The sequence below is a fragment of the Schistocerca serialis genome, chromosome 1 (assembly GCF_023864345.2).
Source record: "Schistocerca serialis cubense isolate TAMUIC-IGC-003099 chromosome 1, iqSchSeri2.2, whole genome shotgun sequence".
Taxonomy (NCBI): domain Eukaryota; kingdom Metazoa; phylum Arthropoda; class Insecta; order Orthoptera; family Acrididae; genus Schistocerca; species Schistocerca serialis.
The window spans coordinates 361,963,849-361,985,371 of NC_064638.1; the positions used below are offsets into that span (position 1 = coordinate 361,963,849).

The 21,523-nt window shown below is 43.5% G+C and overlaps 1 protein-coding gene across 1 annotated transcript in view; it reads left to right on the forward strand.

The window, feature by feature from the left end:
- LOC126473691 (uncharacterized) overlaps nt 1-21,523 on the forward strand; it is a 1,039,677-nt gene that overhangs the window by 163,310 nt on the left and 854,844 nt on the right. Inside the window, exon 2 of the mRNA XM_050100967.1 lies at nt 2,283-2,325. The gene's annotated coding sequence lies outside the window, so the exon portion shown is untranslated. The remainder of the gene's footprint in view (nt 1-2,282; nt 2,326-21,523) is intronic.

Sequence of the window (21,523 nt, forward strand, 5' to 3'; positions counted from 1 at the left end):
GCTAATTTAAAGAAGGTAATTTAAAGACGATTATTGTGATATAGACACCCCATATGTGATTGATGTATGGTGAACACCACATGCACTTAAACTTTACAAAATGTCTAAATTTTTATACATTAGTAGCAGATTAAAATACAATCCTTCGATGACATACGAGGGTTCAAATGAATGACGTTGAAGTGCGCTTGACATCAATACCATTGCAGTTTTATTGCTTAAGCACTTACTACAATGCAAAACTTACGCAAGATACGAAAAACTGGCCTTCTCAGTGAAAAAAGATATAGAAACAGTTGTTTTTGATACTGTAATTGAACCATTTTCCAAGTTATGATATTTTGATGTGTTTTTTTTAAATTTTTAACTAGGAATTTCAGATAGTAGTTTCAGTCGTAGAAGCGATACACCATTTTAATGGGTGTGTCAAGGCGCATCGCCGGCCGGAGTGGCCGAGCGGTTCTAGGCGCTTCAGTCTGGAACCGCGCGACCGCTACGGTCGCAGGTTCGAATCCTGCCTCGGGCATGGATGTGTGTGATGTCCTTAGGTTAGTTAGGTTTAAGTAGCTCTAAGTTCTAGGGGACTGATGACCTCAGATGTTGTCCCGTAGTGCTCAAAGCCATTTGAACCAAGGCGCATCCTGAAATGCTATGATCGTGTTCCAAGATTGTTATTAAATAGTCATTAATATCCTGACATGCAATGGTGTGGATCCATTAGCAGTTGAAGGGGCGGGGTAAGTCAAGGATAAGGTAGAATAGCGAGGACAGTTCCAGACAGTTGCACTTGGAACGCGGTGATTGACGATCGTGCGGTCGTACGAGCAGCGGTAAGCTACGTTCGAGCGTAGAGTATCAAACAAAAACGGTTATCGTTGAATTTGTAGAGACTATGGTGAAAATTGGAAATTTGTGGTAAGCTTCTATGGAACCAAACTGCTGAGGTTTACACAGAAATTAATCTAACTTAAACTAAGTTACACTAGGGACAACACAAACACCCATGCCTGAGGGAGGACTCGACCCTCCGACGGGGGGAGCCACGGGAGTACGGTGAACTTAGATACTAGTTTGAGTACGAAAAATCTGTAAACGTATCAGTGAGAGTTTGCATCACCTTGTATTTAACTGATGCATTCTCGAGTGACTGAGTACTGACATTTATGTCATTGCACTAAAACTGTTCGAAATCGAATATAAGAGACAAGATATGTAAATTTCTGTCGGTGACACTAATTTACATCAAATTAATCGTACTAAATAACTTTATTCATTTAAGTCGCTGCAAATTTTAAATATTAACACTTCGAGTTTAGGTATAAAATACTACACGTGTGTGTGTTCGTGTGTTCAAAATGGTTCAAATGTCTCTGAGCACTATGGGACTTACCATCTGAAATCATCAGTCCCCTAGACTTAGAACTACTTAAACCTAACTAACCTAAGGACATCAAACACATCCATGCCCGAGGCAGGTTTCGAACCTGAGACCATTGCGGTCGCGCGGTTCCAGACTGAAGCGCCTGGAACCGCTCTGCCATTCCGGCCGGCTGTTTGTGTAAATATATGTGTGTGTGTGGGGGGGGGGGGTTGTGTTTGTATGGTCGACCACAAGACAGAAAGTGTGCCAAACCGTTTCTACACATTTTGTCATAGCAATCTACAGATTGTCCCGACTCCTATACCACGAAAGTATGTTAATAAGGAACGGAAGCGTCGTACGTAATTTGCTTCAGGTGATAGTGGGAAGTTCTTTCGTAAATACCACGAACGATTTCCTTCTCTGTTCATATTAAACAAGACTAGTGTTCTGTTACTAATAGCTTCGATGACAACGGAACTCTGAAGACTAACATTCCTAATTACTTTTTCTCCTTATAGCTTGCAGAAATTTCGTGGTCTCTGCGTAAACTCGTCTTTACCTCTGACTCATACGAAGAACATTAGAATAACGTGTTAGGACGAACCGCAAAAACCCCAGTTCCAAGGGCATAGCTGTAAACGTGTTGGTGATTATAATTTGCCTGATTATTCGATGTAATTATTTCAAACGATTCGACAATTGTGTATTAAAATGCTGTTACGTTACCGAGGATGGTGCTCATATGCACTTCACCTCGAAATCCTCTTTCCAATGACTTTCTGGAGATGAAATCAGAGCACTAACAAACGGTTTTTGAATTGCTGTAAAATCCTCTGTTAATATATAAAACAAAGATGCTGTAAGTTCCTTAAGCCCTTACGAGAAATAATATTAATGGGATATCTCCTATGTGTTGCAGTTTTTCCTTGGAGAGGGATCTGCCCTGCCTGGAAGAAGATTTGGTAAGTACAAAAGCAACCAATTTTTCTTACATAATCAGATATACTTTTGTTTTGTATCATACCATACTGTAACAGATTTCCGAAATGGACAGCATTTTCCTTAGGTCTTCGTAAGAGTTTAAGACAATCTAAGCGTACTTAAGGGTATGAGATAAATGAAGGTTTACATACAATACAAAAAATGGACGGAACAGTTTTCGTCCCAGTGCTTGGATTAAAAGGTAAGAAAAGGAGACATTCCTTGCAATGGACTCGGCGAAAGTAAGACAGGACTACACGTAGGTTACGAGGAAAGTTGACGCAGTCTGATCAGGACCGTGGTAACTGCTACGCTGGCAATATGCAATGAGACGGGACTTACTGTTTGCTAACAACTAATTTCATACAGACGAGCATGTCGTATACGAGACGGGACCAGAAAATACAAGTGTTTCAGTAGCGTCATTCCTTGTCTTTTTTCGGTATTGTTGACAGACGATACATTCTTTGTGTCCGGGCACGCTAGCGATTCCAGTTTCTACAAAATGTTTCGAAAACTGACTTAATCGTCTCCATCAGGTGCAACGAGTGCTAGACATTCATTTGCTCGCTACCTGGACTCCATCTAGACTTTCAGATATTTTTAGCAGCATGCCCCTGTTTGCATCCAAATCAAACTCTTTGAGGTGGTCACATTTTTAGCGCGGCGACGTAGCGTGAGTGTGCATCACCTTACGCCCTGTCGGAGTCGAAATAACGAGCGGATGCCTGTTAGTGAGACGTTACAATATATTTAATCAAGTCGAAATGAAACTATCACCTCCAAATGTTGACTGCTGCAGCCACACAGCACACATATTGACACGCACTGTACATCAGTCGCCGCTCGCATGTCTAGCTGCAGTCTAAATGAGTAGAACGACGTTTTTCTGCTACTAAGTGGTTGTACTTCAAGCTGCTACAAACATAACATTCTCATACGGAGGCATCATGACATACTGAACTTGCTTAGACTACAGAACCGCAAAGGAAATCTTTGTGATTTGACGAAAACATAATCGTCGTTCCGTTTTGACGTTCCAGCAGCAACTCTGTTTGCAGACTAAACGAGGGAATTCAGGTCCGCGTGTTATGCAAACAAATGTTGTTTATAAATGTCCAAACATATTTCAGCACCTTTGTTCTAACATCTTTCGGCTCTTTCATTTAGATCTGTAAAATACAAACATGTTTTAAGAGCTAATTATTCTAAAGAAATTAATCCTAAAAACATTTTATGTCTGTTGTGGATGTTATTTTTTTTTTTAAATTGGTGGCCTCTGTAGGACGCTATTTATATTAATATATACCGATAGCTTGCGGTGTGCAACTAAATGACGTTATTGTAAGTTTGGGTGGCGAGTTAACAAATCAGTTTACCTACAAACGGAATTTTGTTGCTCGAAAATATTTGGTGACTATATTTTACGAATACTTACAGTTACAGACGAAGTATTCGTCCTGTGTTTGAGAACTCAGAAAAAAAATCAAAAGATAGTTCCAACTTACACGCAATTCTCGTCAGAAAGTATACGTAGGGCAAAAATGCAGAAATTTTGAAACAAGGCATTCAGAACATCTACGAGCCCTAATAAGTAACAACTCTCATAGCACATTTTCTGTCCACTTATTATCCGCTAGCGCCACTCAACTAAAATAGATTTAAAAATACAAAAATCCAGTCACAACATCTAACAAAAACTTAATACAGAGAAAAGTTTGCACATACCCGAAGACATTAAAAGAAGGAAAACATATTACAAACGACTAAACTATTCGTGGCACATCATTTAAAACGGTGGGCACACAACCGACTCTACTGAAGGCCGCTAAAAATGGTTCCATGTATGAAATGACGGGACAGCTGAGCAGCCCATAGTAGCTTGACAAATGTCTTCTTCACGATACATTTTTGGAATGTCTTGAAAGTAGCTGTAAAACTGCTAAGTTATTTTATCGTAAGAAATTTGTCACGTAACTGGATGAAAGAATAGTCGAGATGGTGCCTGACACACTGAAAGTCAGGCCGTAAATATTTCTGGTACAGGTGATGCGTAATAACGTAAATTAGGCGCCAGAGGAAGGTGACAGCTTTTGTGCGTCAAAGAATTTATACCTGCAGTACACAATCAGAGTAGATACAGTAAAATAGTTGAACACTGGTTGGCCTTCCCGAGATGTTTTGGATGGACGTTTGTGTGACCTCGGGCAGTTTTAGGACGGCGGAGGCCCACGGGAAGTCGTAAAGAGCGAGGCGCGCGTCCTCCGCTGTCTTAGCTCCCGAGAGCGCTATCCCAGACGCTCTCCCCAGGCTCTGACACAGCGGCTGCTGTGCTGGGCTTGCAACGCGTGGCCACAGGGGTCCGCCTCAGTGCGAGCTGTTTTTTTAGCAGTCATTGCCCCTCCAACAAGGCGACTGCTGCGATTAATACTTCCCTTTCCAACTGGGTGGAAACTGTGGAACTCTCGTCTACAAATGGGCTCGATTTTGTGTGGATATGGACGATGACAAGTGCTATTCGGAAAGCATCGCTCCCACAAGACGTTCCTGACAAGCGCTTTCCAGCAGTCGGCAGCATTGCATATGTTGTTGTGGACTTCAGTCCGGAGACTGATTTCTTGCAATATCTCAATGCTACTCTATACTAAGCCTCTTCATATCCGTATAACTGCTGCAACCTACATAGATCTGAATCTGCTTACTGTATTCATCTCTTGGTTTCCCTTTACGATTTTTATCCTCGACATTTCCCTCCAATACTAAGTTGGTGATCCCTTGATGTCTCAGAATACGTCCTATCAACCGATCCATTCTTAGTCAGGTTGTGCCACAAATTTCTTTACTTCAATGTTCTATTCAGTACCTCCTCATTCGTTATGTGATCTGATTTTCAGAATTCTTCTGAAACACCACACTTCAAACACTACTATTTCATTCTTGTCCAAACCGTTTATCGTCCATGTTTCACTTCCATACATGGCTACACTCCATACAAATACTTTGTAAATGACTTCCTAACACTTACATCTATATTCGACGTCAAGAAATTTGTCTTCTTTAGAAACGCTTTTCCGGCCATTGCCATTATACATTTTATGTCCTCTCTACTTCGGCCATCATCAGTAATTTTGTTGCCCTAATAGTAAAACTCATCTACTACTTTAAGTGTCTCGTTTCCTAATCTAATTCCCACAGCATCAATTGGTTTAATTCGACTACATTCCATTATCCTTGTTTTACTCTTCCTGATTTTCGTCTTATATTCTCCTTTCAAGACACTGCATTTTGTTCAACTGCTCCTCCATGTCCTTTGCTGACTCTGACAGAATTACAAGTTTTTTGTGTGTCCCAGCTCTGTCAGTGTTCATTTGTTCACCAGAGAGTTCGGCGCCAAATTTGAATTTTGTTTGCATTTTATCTTTGTGTGTGAACACAAATGAACACTGACTGGGCTGGGACACACAACAAACCACAACTACACTGTGTTTTGGTGAAGTGAAAAGTGTTTTACTACGTTATTTGTGGAAAATACTTGTTATAATTTCGTGTGCATCACAACGCCTCAGGATGATGCGGAGAATGGAAGTGCTTACCACACGAAAACGTAAGTAAAAACGAATATAGGCGCGAAAACATCGCGACAAACTAAATTACATTCTAGAAGATAGGTTAACACCCAGCAAAAGCCTACTTATCAACACGGTTTGGTTGCAGATGACAAGCTACATGTAGTAATTAACACACAAGTGATCCAGAAAATGCATGCACACCAAATGTAAAGGTATTTACAAAAAGAAACGATCTATTGTTTGGACTAGAGATGCACATAATTTTATAATCATTTAAGAAAAAATGTTCACGTTGCAGAATAAATAAAAACGTAAACCCACTGATTATGGCACAGTGGTGCCGAAACATGTTTGAGTACTGAGTAAAAACGGTGTTTTGTGCAACTGGTGGACCTCACATCCAACAACTTTGCTTCATAGTCAAAATTCGTTCCAGTTTTTATTAGTAAAAACTATTTTCAGAGAATCACGTGGTTTGAAAGTACCCCGCATGATCGTGTCTTGACTATGAGTGGGAAATGTGGAACAGAGTCGGACGTCTTTTGGAGATGTAACAAAATATAGTCTCTCTGGTCTGTTATTTACAAGACGATATGTGTGAAAAAAAAAAGAATTGCCTTTCACAATAGCGGTTAGTCCTGAACTTGTGTTGGCTGTTTAAGAGAAACAACCTATTGTCTGGGAATGTCATAAAATTACAGCTTGTAGCATGTTCTAGTCCTCTGCAATAGGGAAATGATAGTTTGACGTTATGTACTCAGACTCAGTTTCTATGATGTTTGACGTTAAATGCCAGTGCATATAAATTTTACTCCAGCTGAGGAGACGACATTTTCTTGATTGCTAAATCCACTTTGTCATCACTATTGCATTTTACGTTGGGATGAGGCAAATGCAATAGGAAGGTTCCTTGAAGAAATTATGGTCCTGTATTCAATGAAAACGCCTTATTTGCCCGATGTATGTGATTCCTTTGCCTTTCAGACTTAAAAGTCTGGTGCCACACGGGGTGAAATCGACGATCTCTTAGATTTATGTGAATTTCGCTCAAATTATGTTCGACCTTCTCGATGTCGATACGGCTCAGTTAACACGTAACAGTTTCAGATCGTTCCAGTCGACTGAGAACTCTCAGTTTCGCGACTTTTTGGGCTGGCCGCACGATCACAGCGCCGACTGCACACTCTACCTCACCAGCTGCGTTATATACGGAATGAAAGACTAGATACTATCTTTCATCGTCGTTAAACAACAGGTTCTATTAGAAGGCTTCCTAATGGAAACCGCGCGGAAAGCCACTGGCCTTGGACTGCAGTTACTTGCATATCAACACAAGGTTCGTTTAACATGGTTAGTCATGAGTTGTTGCGGTGCTTTGTCCTGGAGAAATAGTTTATAGCGAAGCCACGACCTTTGGGAAACCGGCACTACAGCTTCGCGCTACTGATTTATATGGTCGTGACAATGGCTCTTCTACATCCATTCAGTTATTGAAAAGTTGTTGTTCTTGAAGAGAGCTGTCTTTGTTATTAAATGGTGTACATAAGCACGGCATAAGAAACTGTGAACCAAAATTTCCTTAATATCTCTCGACGGCCTCTGTGTTACCATCTGAGCTTTCAGTGTTATTCATCTTCAGCATCTAGGAACGCATCATACAGACTTGTATCTTTTCAAGAAATCTCCCATTTCTAGACTTTATAAAGACAGATCTTACTATTGTGTAAATGTAGACGTTTCTGGCGAACAGTACTGATGAAGAGCAGGATGATCGAGAAACCACGACTATTCGACAGCTCAAGAGTCAGCTGAAACACAGAGAGCTGTTTATCATTTCATTTCTTCTAGTTATCGCAACCAGCGCTTTTTTAAAAGTAGTGTACATATCTTCTGTTGGTATTCATCTTGTAGTCACATCTAGTGGAGTTTGTCAAATATTCAGGGTGTTGTTCCAGTAGGTATCAGTTTGAATAAGAACTCATTTTAGCGCTCGTACATTTTCAATGTTGCAGGAATAAACATCTAAAAGCAATCCATTATTTTTTTACCTGTAAACTCCGCGGCTTTTACGTGAGACAGCGGAAGTATCGCAGTGATTGTTAGGTTCGTAACTGAGCAACTAATATGGTTGAAGTACCCATCACAACTATTGGATTTCATTGTACGATCAATGCCTCTGCTTCCACTGATGGTACGTGCCGTGGTTCACAACAGCTGTCATTAGTGGTGGATTAGTGTTACTGCATTAATACCGGAATTTGCGCCAATACCCCAAAATGAATTCCAAATGACTTCATGGTATTTCGTGTAGTAAGGACATGTGACACTATTGTTGTTTATTCGTCCCTCCGACTGGGACGCTAATTTCGAGAGCCCCTTGGTGCCCTTCGAGTGTAGTGGGCTGTGTAGCTGCCCTGAGTTTCATTCTCTCCTGTGCCTTTCAGTGATCAGCAAAACAATAGTTCACACGTCACACGTCACACGTACTGGTCACAGCCGTTGACACTAACCAGTCACAATCGAGACACAACATTCCTAAGTGCGAATGGGACCCTTTTCAATTAAGCAGGGTGAACTACCACGGGAGTATCAATACGACGTTAGTTAGTTGGTTAGAAATTTATCGATTACCAGACTCAGACTGAATTAATTTCATTTTTCACACAGAAGTTGTCCGTCACCACAGCTGACAAGCTGGGTTAGATTCCAGGTACTGCGACGGATTTTTGCTTGGTAAGAAGGTTTACTCATCCTCGTGATATCAGCTGAGGAGCTACTTGACAGAGCACCAGCGACTCCAAGTCAAAAAAACTGACAATGGCCGGGAAAACAGTACGCTGGTGCTACGCAACTCCGTAACATACCCAACGACGTATTGGCAGAGGATGACATGGTGTGTTGTTTTTATTTTTTTATTTACAAAGCCAGTGCAAGGCGGTGAAGTACGAGGGCAGTTCAATAAGTAATGCAACACATTTTTTTTCTGAAACAGGGGTTGTTTTATTCAGCATTGAAATACACCAGGTTATTCCCCAATCTTTTAGCTACACAACACTATTTTTCAACGTAATCTCCATTCAATGCTACGGCCTTACGCCACCTTGAAATGAGGGCCTGTATGCCTGCACGGTACCATTCCACTGGTCGATGTCGGAGCCAACGTCGTACTGCATCAATAACTTCTTCATCATCCTCGTAGTGCCTCCCACGGATTGCGTCCTTCATTGGGCCAAACATATGGAAATCCGACGGTGCGAGATCGGGGCTGTAGGGTGCATGAGGAAGAACAGTCCACTGAAGTTTTGTGAGCTCCTCTCGGGTGTGAAGGCTTGTGTGAGGTCTTGCGTTGTCATGAAGAAGGAGAAGTTCGTTCAGATTTTTGTGCCTACGAACACGCTGAAGTCGTATCTTCAATTTCTGAAGAGTAGCACAATACACTTCAGAGTTGATCGTTTGACCATGGGGAAGGACATCGAACAGAATAACCCCTTTAGCGTCCCAGAAGACTGTAACCATGACTTTACCGGCTGAGGGTATGGCTTTAAACTTTTTCTTGGTAGGGGAGTGGGTGTGGCGCCACTCCATTGATTGCCGTTTTGTTTCAGGTTCGAAGTGATGAACCCATGTTTCATCGCCTGTAACAATCTTTGACAAGAAATTGTCACCCTCAGACACATGACGAGCAAGTAATTCCGCACAGATGGTTCTCCTTTGCTCTTTATGGTGTTCGGTTAGACAACGAGGGACCCAGCGGGAACAAACCTTTGAATATCCCAACTGGTGAACAATTGTCACAGCACTACCAACAGAGATGTCAAGTTGAGCACAGAGTTGTTTGATGGTGATCCGTCGATCATCTCGAACGAGTGTGTTCGCACGCTCCGCCATTGCAGGAGTCACAGCTGTGCACGGCCGGCCCGCACGCGGGAGATCAGACAGTCTTGCTTGACCTTGCGGCGATGATGACACACGCTTTGCCCAACAACTCACCGTGCTTTTGTCCACTGCCAGATCACCGTAGACATTCTGCAAGCGCCTATGAATATCTGAGATGCCCTGGTTTTCCGCCAAAAGAAACTCGATCACTGCCCGTTGTTTGCAACGCACATCCGTTACAGACGCCATTTTAACAGCTCCGTACAGCGCTGCCACATGTCGGAAGTCAATGAAACTATACGAGACGAAGCGGGAATGTTTGAAAATATTCCACAAGAAATTTCCGGTTTTTTCAACCAAAATTGGCCGAGAAAAAAAAATGTGTTGCATTACTTATTGAACTGCGCTCGTAAATACCGGACAAAACACGTCCACGACAGTATTTTTTTTTTATCCTGAACTTTTGCTTATCAACTGAGTGAAGAATGACGAGCTTTTACCACTGAGGAGTGCTTTTGTCCCGCTGCCAGGCAAAAATGGCCGAGCGGCTGAGCATCGCCACGGAAAATGAAAGGCGGAAAGGTCTGGAGCATCAGATGACGCGAATGCGGACTCTGATGCGTTCTAGTTTGAAGGCGACCACCACCTGGACACAGATTTGCAGCTTCGGCCCCTTTCACCGTGTGTCAGGCTTCGGGCATGCTTTCCGGCGAAGCTTAAGAACACACCCGGAGTTGACCACTAACACTAACTTGGTCGAAGAAGTTGAAACTTTTCACGACATAACAACGCGGCCAAAATTCTAGAAACAACAGCGTGCTAATGCGCTCAGGCAAAAGGTCCCTTAATTATGTGAGCTGCCTCGTTCCTTCTTTTGTCAGATCCAGTACATTGTTTTACACGTTTATTCTCGTAACACGGCAATTATTCATTGGCTCTTATTCAAGAAACACATACTTTGTTCATACTTCAATCCCTCGACAACTAGAATTTAGAAGCATACAGTTTTCGACAGAGATGTCCTACAAGAAAGATGAAACACTTCTGTATGTTTTATGAATGCATGGAGTATGTTCTTTCGGACATGTCCGAAGGAACACCAAGCAATCATGAACTTGAGTGACAGTCCAGATCCACATGTACGTTCCATTGCCAGCGAGAATCTAAAATTAGCGAGCATGATCGACACGTCCGGGAACTGCTGTTAGATGGGGCTAGGAGGGAACGTTAGTCGGCCAGGGACCGAGCCGAGATAGTCCGCGCATTTGCGATAAGCGCTATGTCCAGTGGCGCAGTTGTTAACGTAAGCAAGCAGGAGACACCTGCTTCGAGTCCCGATCTGGAACACATTTTCACTCGTCGCCGCTGATTCCGCATAAAATATCGATTCAGTTGACTTCATTAGTTTCTTCCCTTACCTCTCCTTTCTCCCACCTTCAATTTACTTCTGAATGTATGAGAAACTAACTAATGGGAAGCTAACGTTTCTAATGTTTCTAATGGTTGTGCACTTTCTAAATGTACACATGTGTGGTGCACATGAGATTCGACTTCTTGCAGTAGTTGACGTGAGTAAATACTTATTATTTCTTTATTGTTTATCTGTATTGATGGTCCATCATCTAGGCAACTATTATGGACCATATGTCTTACAGAACATTTTCAAACAACAATTTATTTATAGTTTTGTTATTAGATGAGAAGTTACGCGTATATGAGCACCACTCTGAAGCGGTTCAAAAACTGCAAACGGATAAAAATCACATTTCCAATCGAGAAGTGGACACCAACATCTACTAGTCATATGCGTGATAATCAAGCGAGGATCATGAGACGTGTGCCTGTTGAAATAGCTCTACTCAAGCTACAATACATTTTCTGTGAAATTTGTATCAGTTTTTTGTTCAGACTGGAGCCAATTATAAAATTACGCACGAGGATGGCTATATCCATCCTGATGAAACTGCGTTATTGAACAGTTCTCGATGACGCAGGACTGCGCGTTACGCTACATGTGCCTCTCAGTTATATCTTACAATATAAAGTCTTCATTGTATGGACGATGCCGATTCGTTTCTCGGCCTCCATTGAAAGACAATGTAAGAAGAGAACCTGTTTCTCCGAAGGCCATGTTGCTGAGGACGAGTATTAACTTTATCTGGTTGGTGTCTGCCAAGATGGCTTGTGTCGATCTGGTACACTGCAGCTGCTTAGGAACAGAAACATGCAACATAGTCTCCGTGTAACTAAATAGGCCCGTACACAAGATTTACTTTATTTTAAACGCAACACACTACAACACTTGCACAAAATTCGATGCAATTGTATTCAGACTTTAAATTATATTTTCGGCTACTGTGCTTGTTCTAGACTTAAGTCCGAAGACTAGTTTGATCAAGTTTTCTGTACTAGCCTACAATGGACAAATATCTTCAGCTCTACATAACTACTGCAACCTACACCCATTTGAAAATGCTTATTGTATTCAAGCCTTGGTCTCTGCCTACGATTTTTAAACATCCTTATTTCTCTGCATTAAAAATTGTGTTCCTTGATGCCCCGTGTGGTGACTTATTGTTTTCTCCCAACGTTTGTTAAAGTTGTGTCTCAAAGTGCTTTTCTCTCCGATTCCTTTCAGTGTCTGTTTATCATTTACCTAATATACGGCCGGCCGCGGTGGCCGTGCGGTTCTGGCGCTGCAGTCCGGAACCGCGGGACCGCTGCGGCCGCAGGTTCGAATCCTGCCTCGGGCATGGGTGTGTGTGAGGTCCTTAGGTTAGTTAGGTTTAAGTAGTTCTAAGTTCTAGGGGACTTATGACCTAATATATTGAGTCCCATACTGCTCAGAGCCATTTGAACCATTTTTGAACCTGATATACGTGTCTAATCTTCAGCATTACTCTCTAGCACCTACTCCCTTTTGTTTGTACTATTTCTTCGTCCACATTCACTTCTATATCGGGCTACACTCCAGACAAATAATTAGAGCCTTAACAGTCAAATTTACTGTCGATGCAACTATATTTCTCTTTTTCAGAGATTTTCTTGATACTGTCAGTCTGTATTTTGTATTCTTTTTACTTTTTCCGTCGTCAGTTATTTTGCTGCTCCATAGCAAAACTCATCCTCCGCTCTTACCGTCTCGTTTATTAATCTGATTTTACTCAGAATGGCCTCATTTACTTCGACTATATTATTACTCTGTAGTTACCACTATATTAAGCGTAATGGTTAGACCATTTGATAGGAGAGGCTTTCACAGACTCCTCACGCACAAGATAGGCGCAGGAAAGCTCAGTAAAATAGCAGGTAATATGGACAGTCATTTCAAATGGCTCTGAGCACTATGGGACTTAACATCTGTGGTCATCAGTCCCCTAGAACTTAGAACTACTTAAACCTAACTAACCTAAGGACATCACACACATCCATGCCCGAGGCAGGATTCGAACCTGCGACCTTAGCAGTCGCGCTGTTCCGGACTGTGCGCCTAGAACCGCTAGACCACCGCGGCCGGCGGCAGTCATTTCAACGAACTCATATACGTATCAACTGTTGTTGTTTAGGTCAGGTTTTGGAAATCTCAGGCTATTGATTTTACTGCAAGTAACACGCTGCTGACCATACAGCCGGAATGCAACAAACGCCAAACTGGCATGAAGTGAACTGTATATTTGGATACGCAAGTGTTTAGCATTTCAGCGCAACCGCAGAAAGTAGGCGGGCCTAACGTCGTATAAAAGGGGCAATCGAAGATTTTCCGTCTGAAGGGGTTACTATAGCCTATATCCAACGTAGCGCGACCCTGATGCGGGTGCACAGTAGTGGCAATCAGTATAAAGGCATGAATATTTGAAGGAAATTAACATTGTCGGTGGAATAGTTGTGCACAGAGTAAATGCAGTAGTGTCTGATACAGTATACTGACAAATGCAATAAAATGGTATCTCATTTGATGTCAGTAGTACAGTATACAAAAGACATCAGCGATTCGGTAGGTAGAGGGTAGAACTCGGTCTAAAAGCAGTTGGCTCTCTGTGGTGTTAGTGTGTGCGTATGTGCCTTGACTGCTAACAGGAAATAGACACCTTCAGCGACAGTGGATGTTGTGTACATTAATCACGATTGTGACAGTGCCACGCGGTAAACAATTATCATGGGATGAAAAAGCAAAAATTGGTGCGTACAAGGAAATGGGAAGCTCTAAACGTTAAACAGCCTAGAAGTTAAACTGTTAAAGTACAATGGCTGATAATTACGTTAGATTGGGTGTACGATATTGACAGAACATAAAATATGGCCTAAGTAGAAAATGATTTAAGGCATTGAAACGGTTCCTTTTGCGTAAATCAAGGGCCACAAACCGTTATTCTTCTAAAACTTGTTGCTGATTTACAATTGTCAGTAAGTACCCGACGTGTAAGACAAATCTTGTAACATGACAAATGTCTTGGACTCAAGAAACGATTGCAGAAAACTGCTCTGACACCCAAAAACGTATGTCATGGACTTCAGAATGGGATAAAGTGATCTTCAGTGCCGAGAAGAAGTTTAATTTCAATGGACCAGATGGTTTTGAATATTATTCGCATGATATAAGAACCGAGCGGCAGGTAAGAATGAGAAGAAATTTTGTTGGTGGAAGTGTTATGATTTGCGCAGCCTTTGCGCTAAAAATACGCTACTGGCCATTAAAACTACTACACCACGAAGACGACGTGCTACAGACGCGAAATTTAAACGACAGGAAGAAGATGTTGTCATATGCGAATGATTAGCTTTTCAGAGCATTCACACAAGATTGGCGCCGGTGGCGACACCTACAACGTGCTGACATGAGGAAAGTTTCCAACCGATTTCTCATACACAAACAGCAGTTGACCGGCGTTGCCTGGCGAAACGCTGTTGTGATGCATCGTGTAAGGAGGAGAAATGCGTACCATCGCGTTTCCGACATTGATAGAGGTCGGATTGTAGCCTATCGCGATTGCGGTTTATCGTATCGCGACATTGCTGCTCGCGTTGCTCGAGATCCAATGAGTGTTAGCAGAACATGGAATCGGTGGGTTCAGGAGGGTAATACGGAAAGCCGTGCTGGATCCCAACGGCCTCGCATCATTAGCATTCGAGATGACTGGCATCTTATCCGCATGGCTGTAACAGATCGTGCAGTCACGTCTCGATCCCTTAGTCAACAGATGGGGACGTTTGCAAGACAACAACCATTTGCACGAACAGTTCGACGACGTTTGCAGCAGCATGGACTATCAGCTCGGAGACCATGGCTACGGTTACCCTTGACGCTGCATCACAGACAGGAGCGCCTGCGATGGTGTTCTCAAGGAAGAACCTTAGTGCACGAATGGCAAATTTTTCGGAAGAATCCATGTTGTGTTTACAGCATCATCACAGTCGCATCCGTGTTCGGCGACATCGCGGTGAACGCACATTGGAAGCGTGTGTTCGTCATCGCCATACTGGCGTATCACCCGGAGTGATGGTATGGGGTGCCATTGGTTACACGTCTCGGCCACCTCTTGTTCGCATTGACGGCACTTTGAACAGTGGAAGTTACATTTCAGATGTGCTACGACCCGTGGCTCTATCCATCATTCGATCCTTGCGAAACCCTACATTTCAGCAGGATAATGCACGACCGCATGTTGCAGGTCTTGTACGGGCCTTTCTGGATACAATGGTGGCCGAGCAACTGGCTCGTCACTGTACGCCAATCACAACTCATGATGAACTGTGATATCGTGTTGAAGCTGCATGGGCTGTACCTGTACATGCCATCCAAGCTCTGTTTGACTCAATGCCCAGGCGTATTAAGGCCGTTATTATGGCCAGAGGTGGTTGTTCTGGGTATTGATTTCTCAGGATCTATGCACTCAAATTGCGTGAAAATGTAATCACATGTCAGTTCTAGTATAATATATTTGTCCAATGAATACCCGTTTATCATTTGCATTTCCTCTTGGTGTAGCAATTTTAATGGCCAGTAGTGTAAATCACGCATTGCTTAGTTGAACACTAGAATGAACTCTAACATGTATAATGAGATGCTAGAGACAGAGTGAACTAGAATGTATGAGGACCTAGGGGACGAAAGTCCAATTTTTCAACAAGAAAACGTATCTGCGCATGGTTCCGCTACAACCAAAAAGTGGTCTGAAGATAAAACTGTCTGCTCTGAGCTCTGAACTGAACATAACCCAGACATGAACCCCGTGGAAAAACTTTGGGCAATACTTGGAAGGCGTATTTATTGTAATTGAAGGCATTTTGAGACCGTTTGTGTGCAGAAAAGTGCTATACGAGAAGAATGGGCGACAGTTTCACTGCAAGAACTGCAAACCGTAAGAAAAACAATGCCGAAGAGAATTTTTAAGGTAATTAAGAAGAATGCAGGTTGGAAGAAGTACTAAAAGTGCAATAACAACACAAGACAGCGAGTATCTTTATAACAATTTGCATCAAGGAAATGCAAAGGTCTTATTTTGTCACATGTATGAAAGACACTATGTAATTCCATTATGATTGTTTATCTCTTATATGTACCTGCTCCTTTCATAATAAGTTCGACGAGTTATGTTACAGACAATTCTATTCTTTTCGTAGGAAGTCTGCTTTTCCGACGTGCGTGCGTTAAATGTGGAAACGTGATCTATAATGTCCTTTATTACCAAATACATCCGGTCAGGTCCAACGTGCTGTTATTCTTTTCTTGGCGTTCTGAAGGGCAAGCACCAGTAGACCCGCGCTGGGGAAAGGAGAATGTAGATGGGACAGTATGTCTGTCGACAACCACTATTGTGAAATCGTGGGTCATGTTATTGCTTGGTGCTGCTGCTTCGCGACAACGCACGTCCACATATCAGAAATGTTATAACGAACAAGATATGGCAACTTAAATGGGAGACATTTGAGCACCCGCCCTATAATCCAGATCTCTCCCTATTCCATTACCACGCCTTCGGTACATCAGAAAAGGCCTTGAAGGATTGACGATTCCTCTCGGTCGAGAATGTGCAGTACGCAGTTACGGCTTTTTCACGCATCAGGAGACGGTGTTTTACCAAATGGGTATCTTCAACGTGGTGCGTCGGTTGGGTAATTGGGTCAATGCTCCGATTTTGCCCGATTGGCATACCGATTCTAGAATGTGCACCTTTCCAACGGAAACTTTTTAATCGCTCCTTATACATTCAGCACAAGAGAAAAATTTACGCATCACATTTCTCATTCAGAAGGCGATTTTGAATATAGGTTGCTTGAGAGAAGAGCGAGTAATGTCTCTTGTAAGAAGGAGAAATGTCTACCAAGGCGTATAGGAATTCGACAGCGACAGTATCGTGGCATATCGAAACAGCTGTTCATCATTCTGCGATATTGCTGCTCGCCCTGGCTGCGGTTCCGTGACTCCATGACTGTCCAGCGAATATGGAATCGGAGAGTTCTGAAGGGCCGTTACGCGGGGTCACAATGGCACCACGCGACAAACAGTCGAGAAGACAGACATCTTGTTCGCTCGGCCGTGCATTCAACGTACGTTGAGTCAGGAACAGAGCGTGTTTGCAGCAAGACAAGTAAAACACACTCTGGCCGACTACGTCCGGGCTGACACGGACTGTCAGCACGGCGACCGTTGCTGCTGATCCCTTGGAGCGGCAGCGCAGGGGCCTGCCGACAGCAGTGTACCCAACGGTAGCGCAGTACACAGGAGTGGCACCATATCGTCTTTCCAGTCGAGTATCGCGTCGCAGTGGATGATCCGTGTGTGGAGTCTCCGAGAAGAACAAAAGTTGCTAGAATGCCGTCGCCATAATTATACGGGCCCAGCACTTGAAATTGTGGCATGAGATACCACTGGACGCACAATTCTACATCTACATCTACATGGATACTCTGCAAATCACATTTAAGTGCCTGGCAGAGGGTTCATCGAACCACCTTCACAATTCTCTATTATTCCAATCTCGCACAGCGCGCGGAAAGAACGAACACCTATATCTTTCCGTACGAGATCTGATGTCCCTTATTTTATCGTGGTGAACGTTTCTCCCTATGTAGGTCGGTGTCAACAAAATATTTTCGCATTCGGAGGAGGAAGTTGGTGATTTGAATTTCGTGAGAAGATTCCGTTGCAACGAAAAACGCCTTTCTTTGAATGATGTCCAGCCCAAATCTTGTACCATTTCTGTGACACTCTCTCCCATATTTCGCTATAATAAAAAACTTGCTGTCTGTCTTTGAACTTTTTCGATGTACTCCGTCAGTCCTATCTGGCAAGGATCCCACACCATGCAGCAGTAACCTGAAAGAGAACGGACAAGCGTAGTGTAGGCAGTGTCCTTAGTAGGTCTGTTACATTTCTAAGTGCCCTGCCAATAAAACGCAGTCTTTGGTTAGCCTTCCCCACAACATTTTCTGTGTGTTCCTTCCAATTTGTGTTGTTCGTAATTGTAATACCTAGGTATTTAATTGAATTTACGGCTTTTTGATTAGACTGATTTATCGTGTAACCGAAGTTCCTTTTAGCACTCATGTGGATGACCTCAGACTTTTCGTTATTTAGGGTCAACTGCCAATTTTCGCACCATTCAAATATCTTTTCTAAATCGTTTTGGAATTTATTTTGATATTCTGATGACTTTATTAGTCGATAAACGACACCGTCATCTGCAAGCAACCTAAGACGGCTGCTCAAATTGTCTCCCAAATCGTTTATATAGATAACGAACAGCAAAGGGCCTATAACACTATCTTGGGGAGCGCCTGAAATCACTTCTGTTTTACTCGATGACTTACCGTCAATTACTACACTCCTGGAAATGGAAAAAAGAACACATTGACACCGGTGTGTCAGACCCACCATACTTGCTCCGGACACTGCGAGAGGGCTGTACAAGCAATGATCACACGCACGGCACAGCGGACAAACCAGGAACCGCGGAGTTGGCCGTCGAATGGCGCTAGCTGCGCAGCATTTGTGCACCGCCGCCGTCAGTGTCAGCCAGTTTGCCGTGGCATACGGAGCTCCATCGCAGTCTTTAACACTGGTAGCGTGCCGCGACAGTGTGGACGTGAACCGTATGTGCAGTTGACGGACTTTGAGCGAGGGCGTATAGTGGGCATGCGGGAGGCCGGGTGGACGTACCGCCGAATTGCTCAACACGTGGGGCGTGAGGTCTCCACAGTACATCGATGTTGTCGCCAGTGGTCGGCGGAAGGTGCACGTGCCCGTCGACCTGGGACCGGACCGCAGCGACGCACGGATGCACGCCAAGACCGTAGGATCCTACGCAGTGCCGTAGGGGACCGCACCGCCACTTCTCAGCAAATTAGGGACACTGTTGCTCCTGGGGTATCGGCGAGGACCATTCGCAACCGTCTCCATGAAGCTGGGCTACGGTCCCGCACACCGTTAGGCCATCTTCCGCTAACGCCCCAACATCATGCAGCCCGCCTCCAGTGGTGTCGCGACAGGCGTGAATGGAGGGACGAATGGAGACGTGTCGTCTTCAGCGATGAGAGTCGCTTCTGCCTTGGTGCCAATGATGGTCGTATGCGTGTTTGGCGCCGTGCAGGTGAGCGCCACAATCAGGACTGCATACGACCGAGGCACACAGGGCCAACACCCGGCATCATGGTGTGGGGAGCGATCTCCTACACTGGCCGTACACCACTGGTGATCGTCGAGGGGACACTGAATAGTGCACGGTACATCCAAACCGTCATCGAACCCATCGTTCTACCATTCCTAGACCGGCAAGGGAACTTGCTGTTCCAACAGGACAATGTACGTCCGCATGTATCCCGTGCCACCCAACGTGCTCTAGAAGGTGTAAGTCAACTACCCTGGCCAGCAAGATCTCCGGATCTGTCCCCCATTGAGCATGTTTGGGACTGGATGAAGCGTCGTCTCACGCGGTCTGCACGTCCAGCACGAACGCTGGTCCAACTGAGGCACCAGGTGGAAATGGCATGGCAAGCCGTTCCACAGGACTACATCCAGCATCTCTACGATCGTCTCCACGGGAGAATAGCAGCCTGCATTGCTGCGAAAGGTGGATATACACTGTACTAGTGCCGACATTGTGCATGCTCTGTTGCCTGTGTCTATGTGCCTGTGGTTCTGTCAGTGTGATCATGTGATGTATCTGACCCCAGGAATGTGTCAATAAAGTTTCCCCTTCCTGGGACAATGAATTCACGGTGTTCTTATTTCAATTTCCAGGAGTGTACGAACTGTGACCTCTCTGAAAGGAAATCACAAATCCAGTGACGTAACTGAGACGATATTCCACAAGCACGCAATTTCATTACAAGCCGCTTGTGCGGTACAGTGTGAAAAGCTTTCCGGAAATCCAGAAATACAGAATCGATCTGACATCCCTTGTCAGTAGCTCTCGACACTTCATGTGAATAAAGAGCTAGTTGTGGTTCACAAGAACTATGTTTTCTAAACCCATGTTGACCGTGTGTCAATAGACAGTTTTCTTCGAGATAATTGATAATGTTCGAACACAATACATGTTTCAAAATCCTGCTGCATATCCACGTTAACGATATGGGCCTGTAATTTAGTGAATTACTCCTACTACCTTTCTTGAATATTGGTGTGACCTGTGCAACTTTCCAGTCTTTGGGTACGGATCTTTTGTCGAGCGAACGGTTGTATACGATTGTTAAGTATGGAGCTAATGCATAAGCATACTCCGAAAGGAACCTAATTGGTATACAGTCGGGACTAGAAGACTTGCTTTTATTAAGTGATTCAAGTTGCTTCACTACTACGAGGATATTTACTTCTACGTTACTCATGTTGGCAGCTGCTCCCGATTCAAATTCTGGAATATTTACTTCGTCTTCATTTGTGAAGGCATTTCGGAAGGCTGTGTTTAGTAACTCTGCTTTGGCAGGAGTGTTTTCGGTAGTATCTTCATTGCTATCGTGTAGAGAAGGCATTGATTGTTTCTTGCCGCTAACATACTCTCTGGATTTTCTGCCAGGTTTCAAGACAAAGCTTCGTTGTGGCAACTGTTTTAAGCGTCTCGCATTGAAGTCCGCGCTGAATTCTTAGCTTCTGTAAAAGATTGCCAATCTTGGGGATTTTGCGTCTGTTTAAATTTGGCATGTTTGTTTCGTTGTTTCTACGACCGTGTTCTAGCCCGTTTTGTCTACCATGGAGGATCAGCTCCGTCGTTTGTTAATTTATTTGGTATAAATCTCTTATTTGCTGCCGATACTTTTTCTTTGAATTCAAGCCACATCTGGTCTACACTTATATTATTAATTTGGAATGAGTGGAGATTATCTCTCAGGAAGGCGTCAAGTGAATTTTTATCTGCTTTTATGAATAGGTATATTTTTCGCTAATTTTTGGACAATTTTGGGATTCCAATATTCCTTCTCGCTACGACAACATTGCGTTCACTAATTCCTGTCTCGGTTTTGATGCTCGTTATTAACTCAGGATTATTTGTTGCTATTAGTCATCTCTGGTTCGTGTAGTCATTTAGTTGGATAGCAGCCGTTATATTTCTAATGTGTTAGGGCCACCTGTGGTTTTATACCATCTTCAAGGTCTCCGTGACTTTATCTTTCAACAAGATAACACAAGATTGCATGTTACTCTACATTCCTGATGTACGTCGAAAAAGGGGGTGTTCGAATGTTACCCTTACCAGCACGTTCCACTGATCTCTTCGCCCAATGAAAACATTCGACA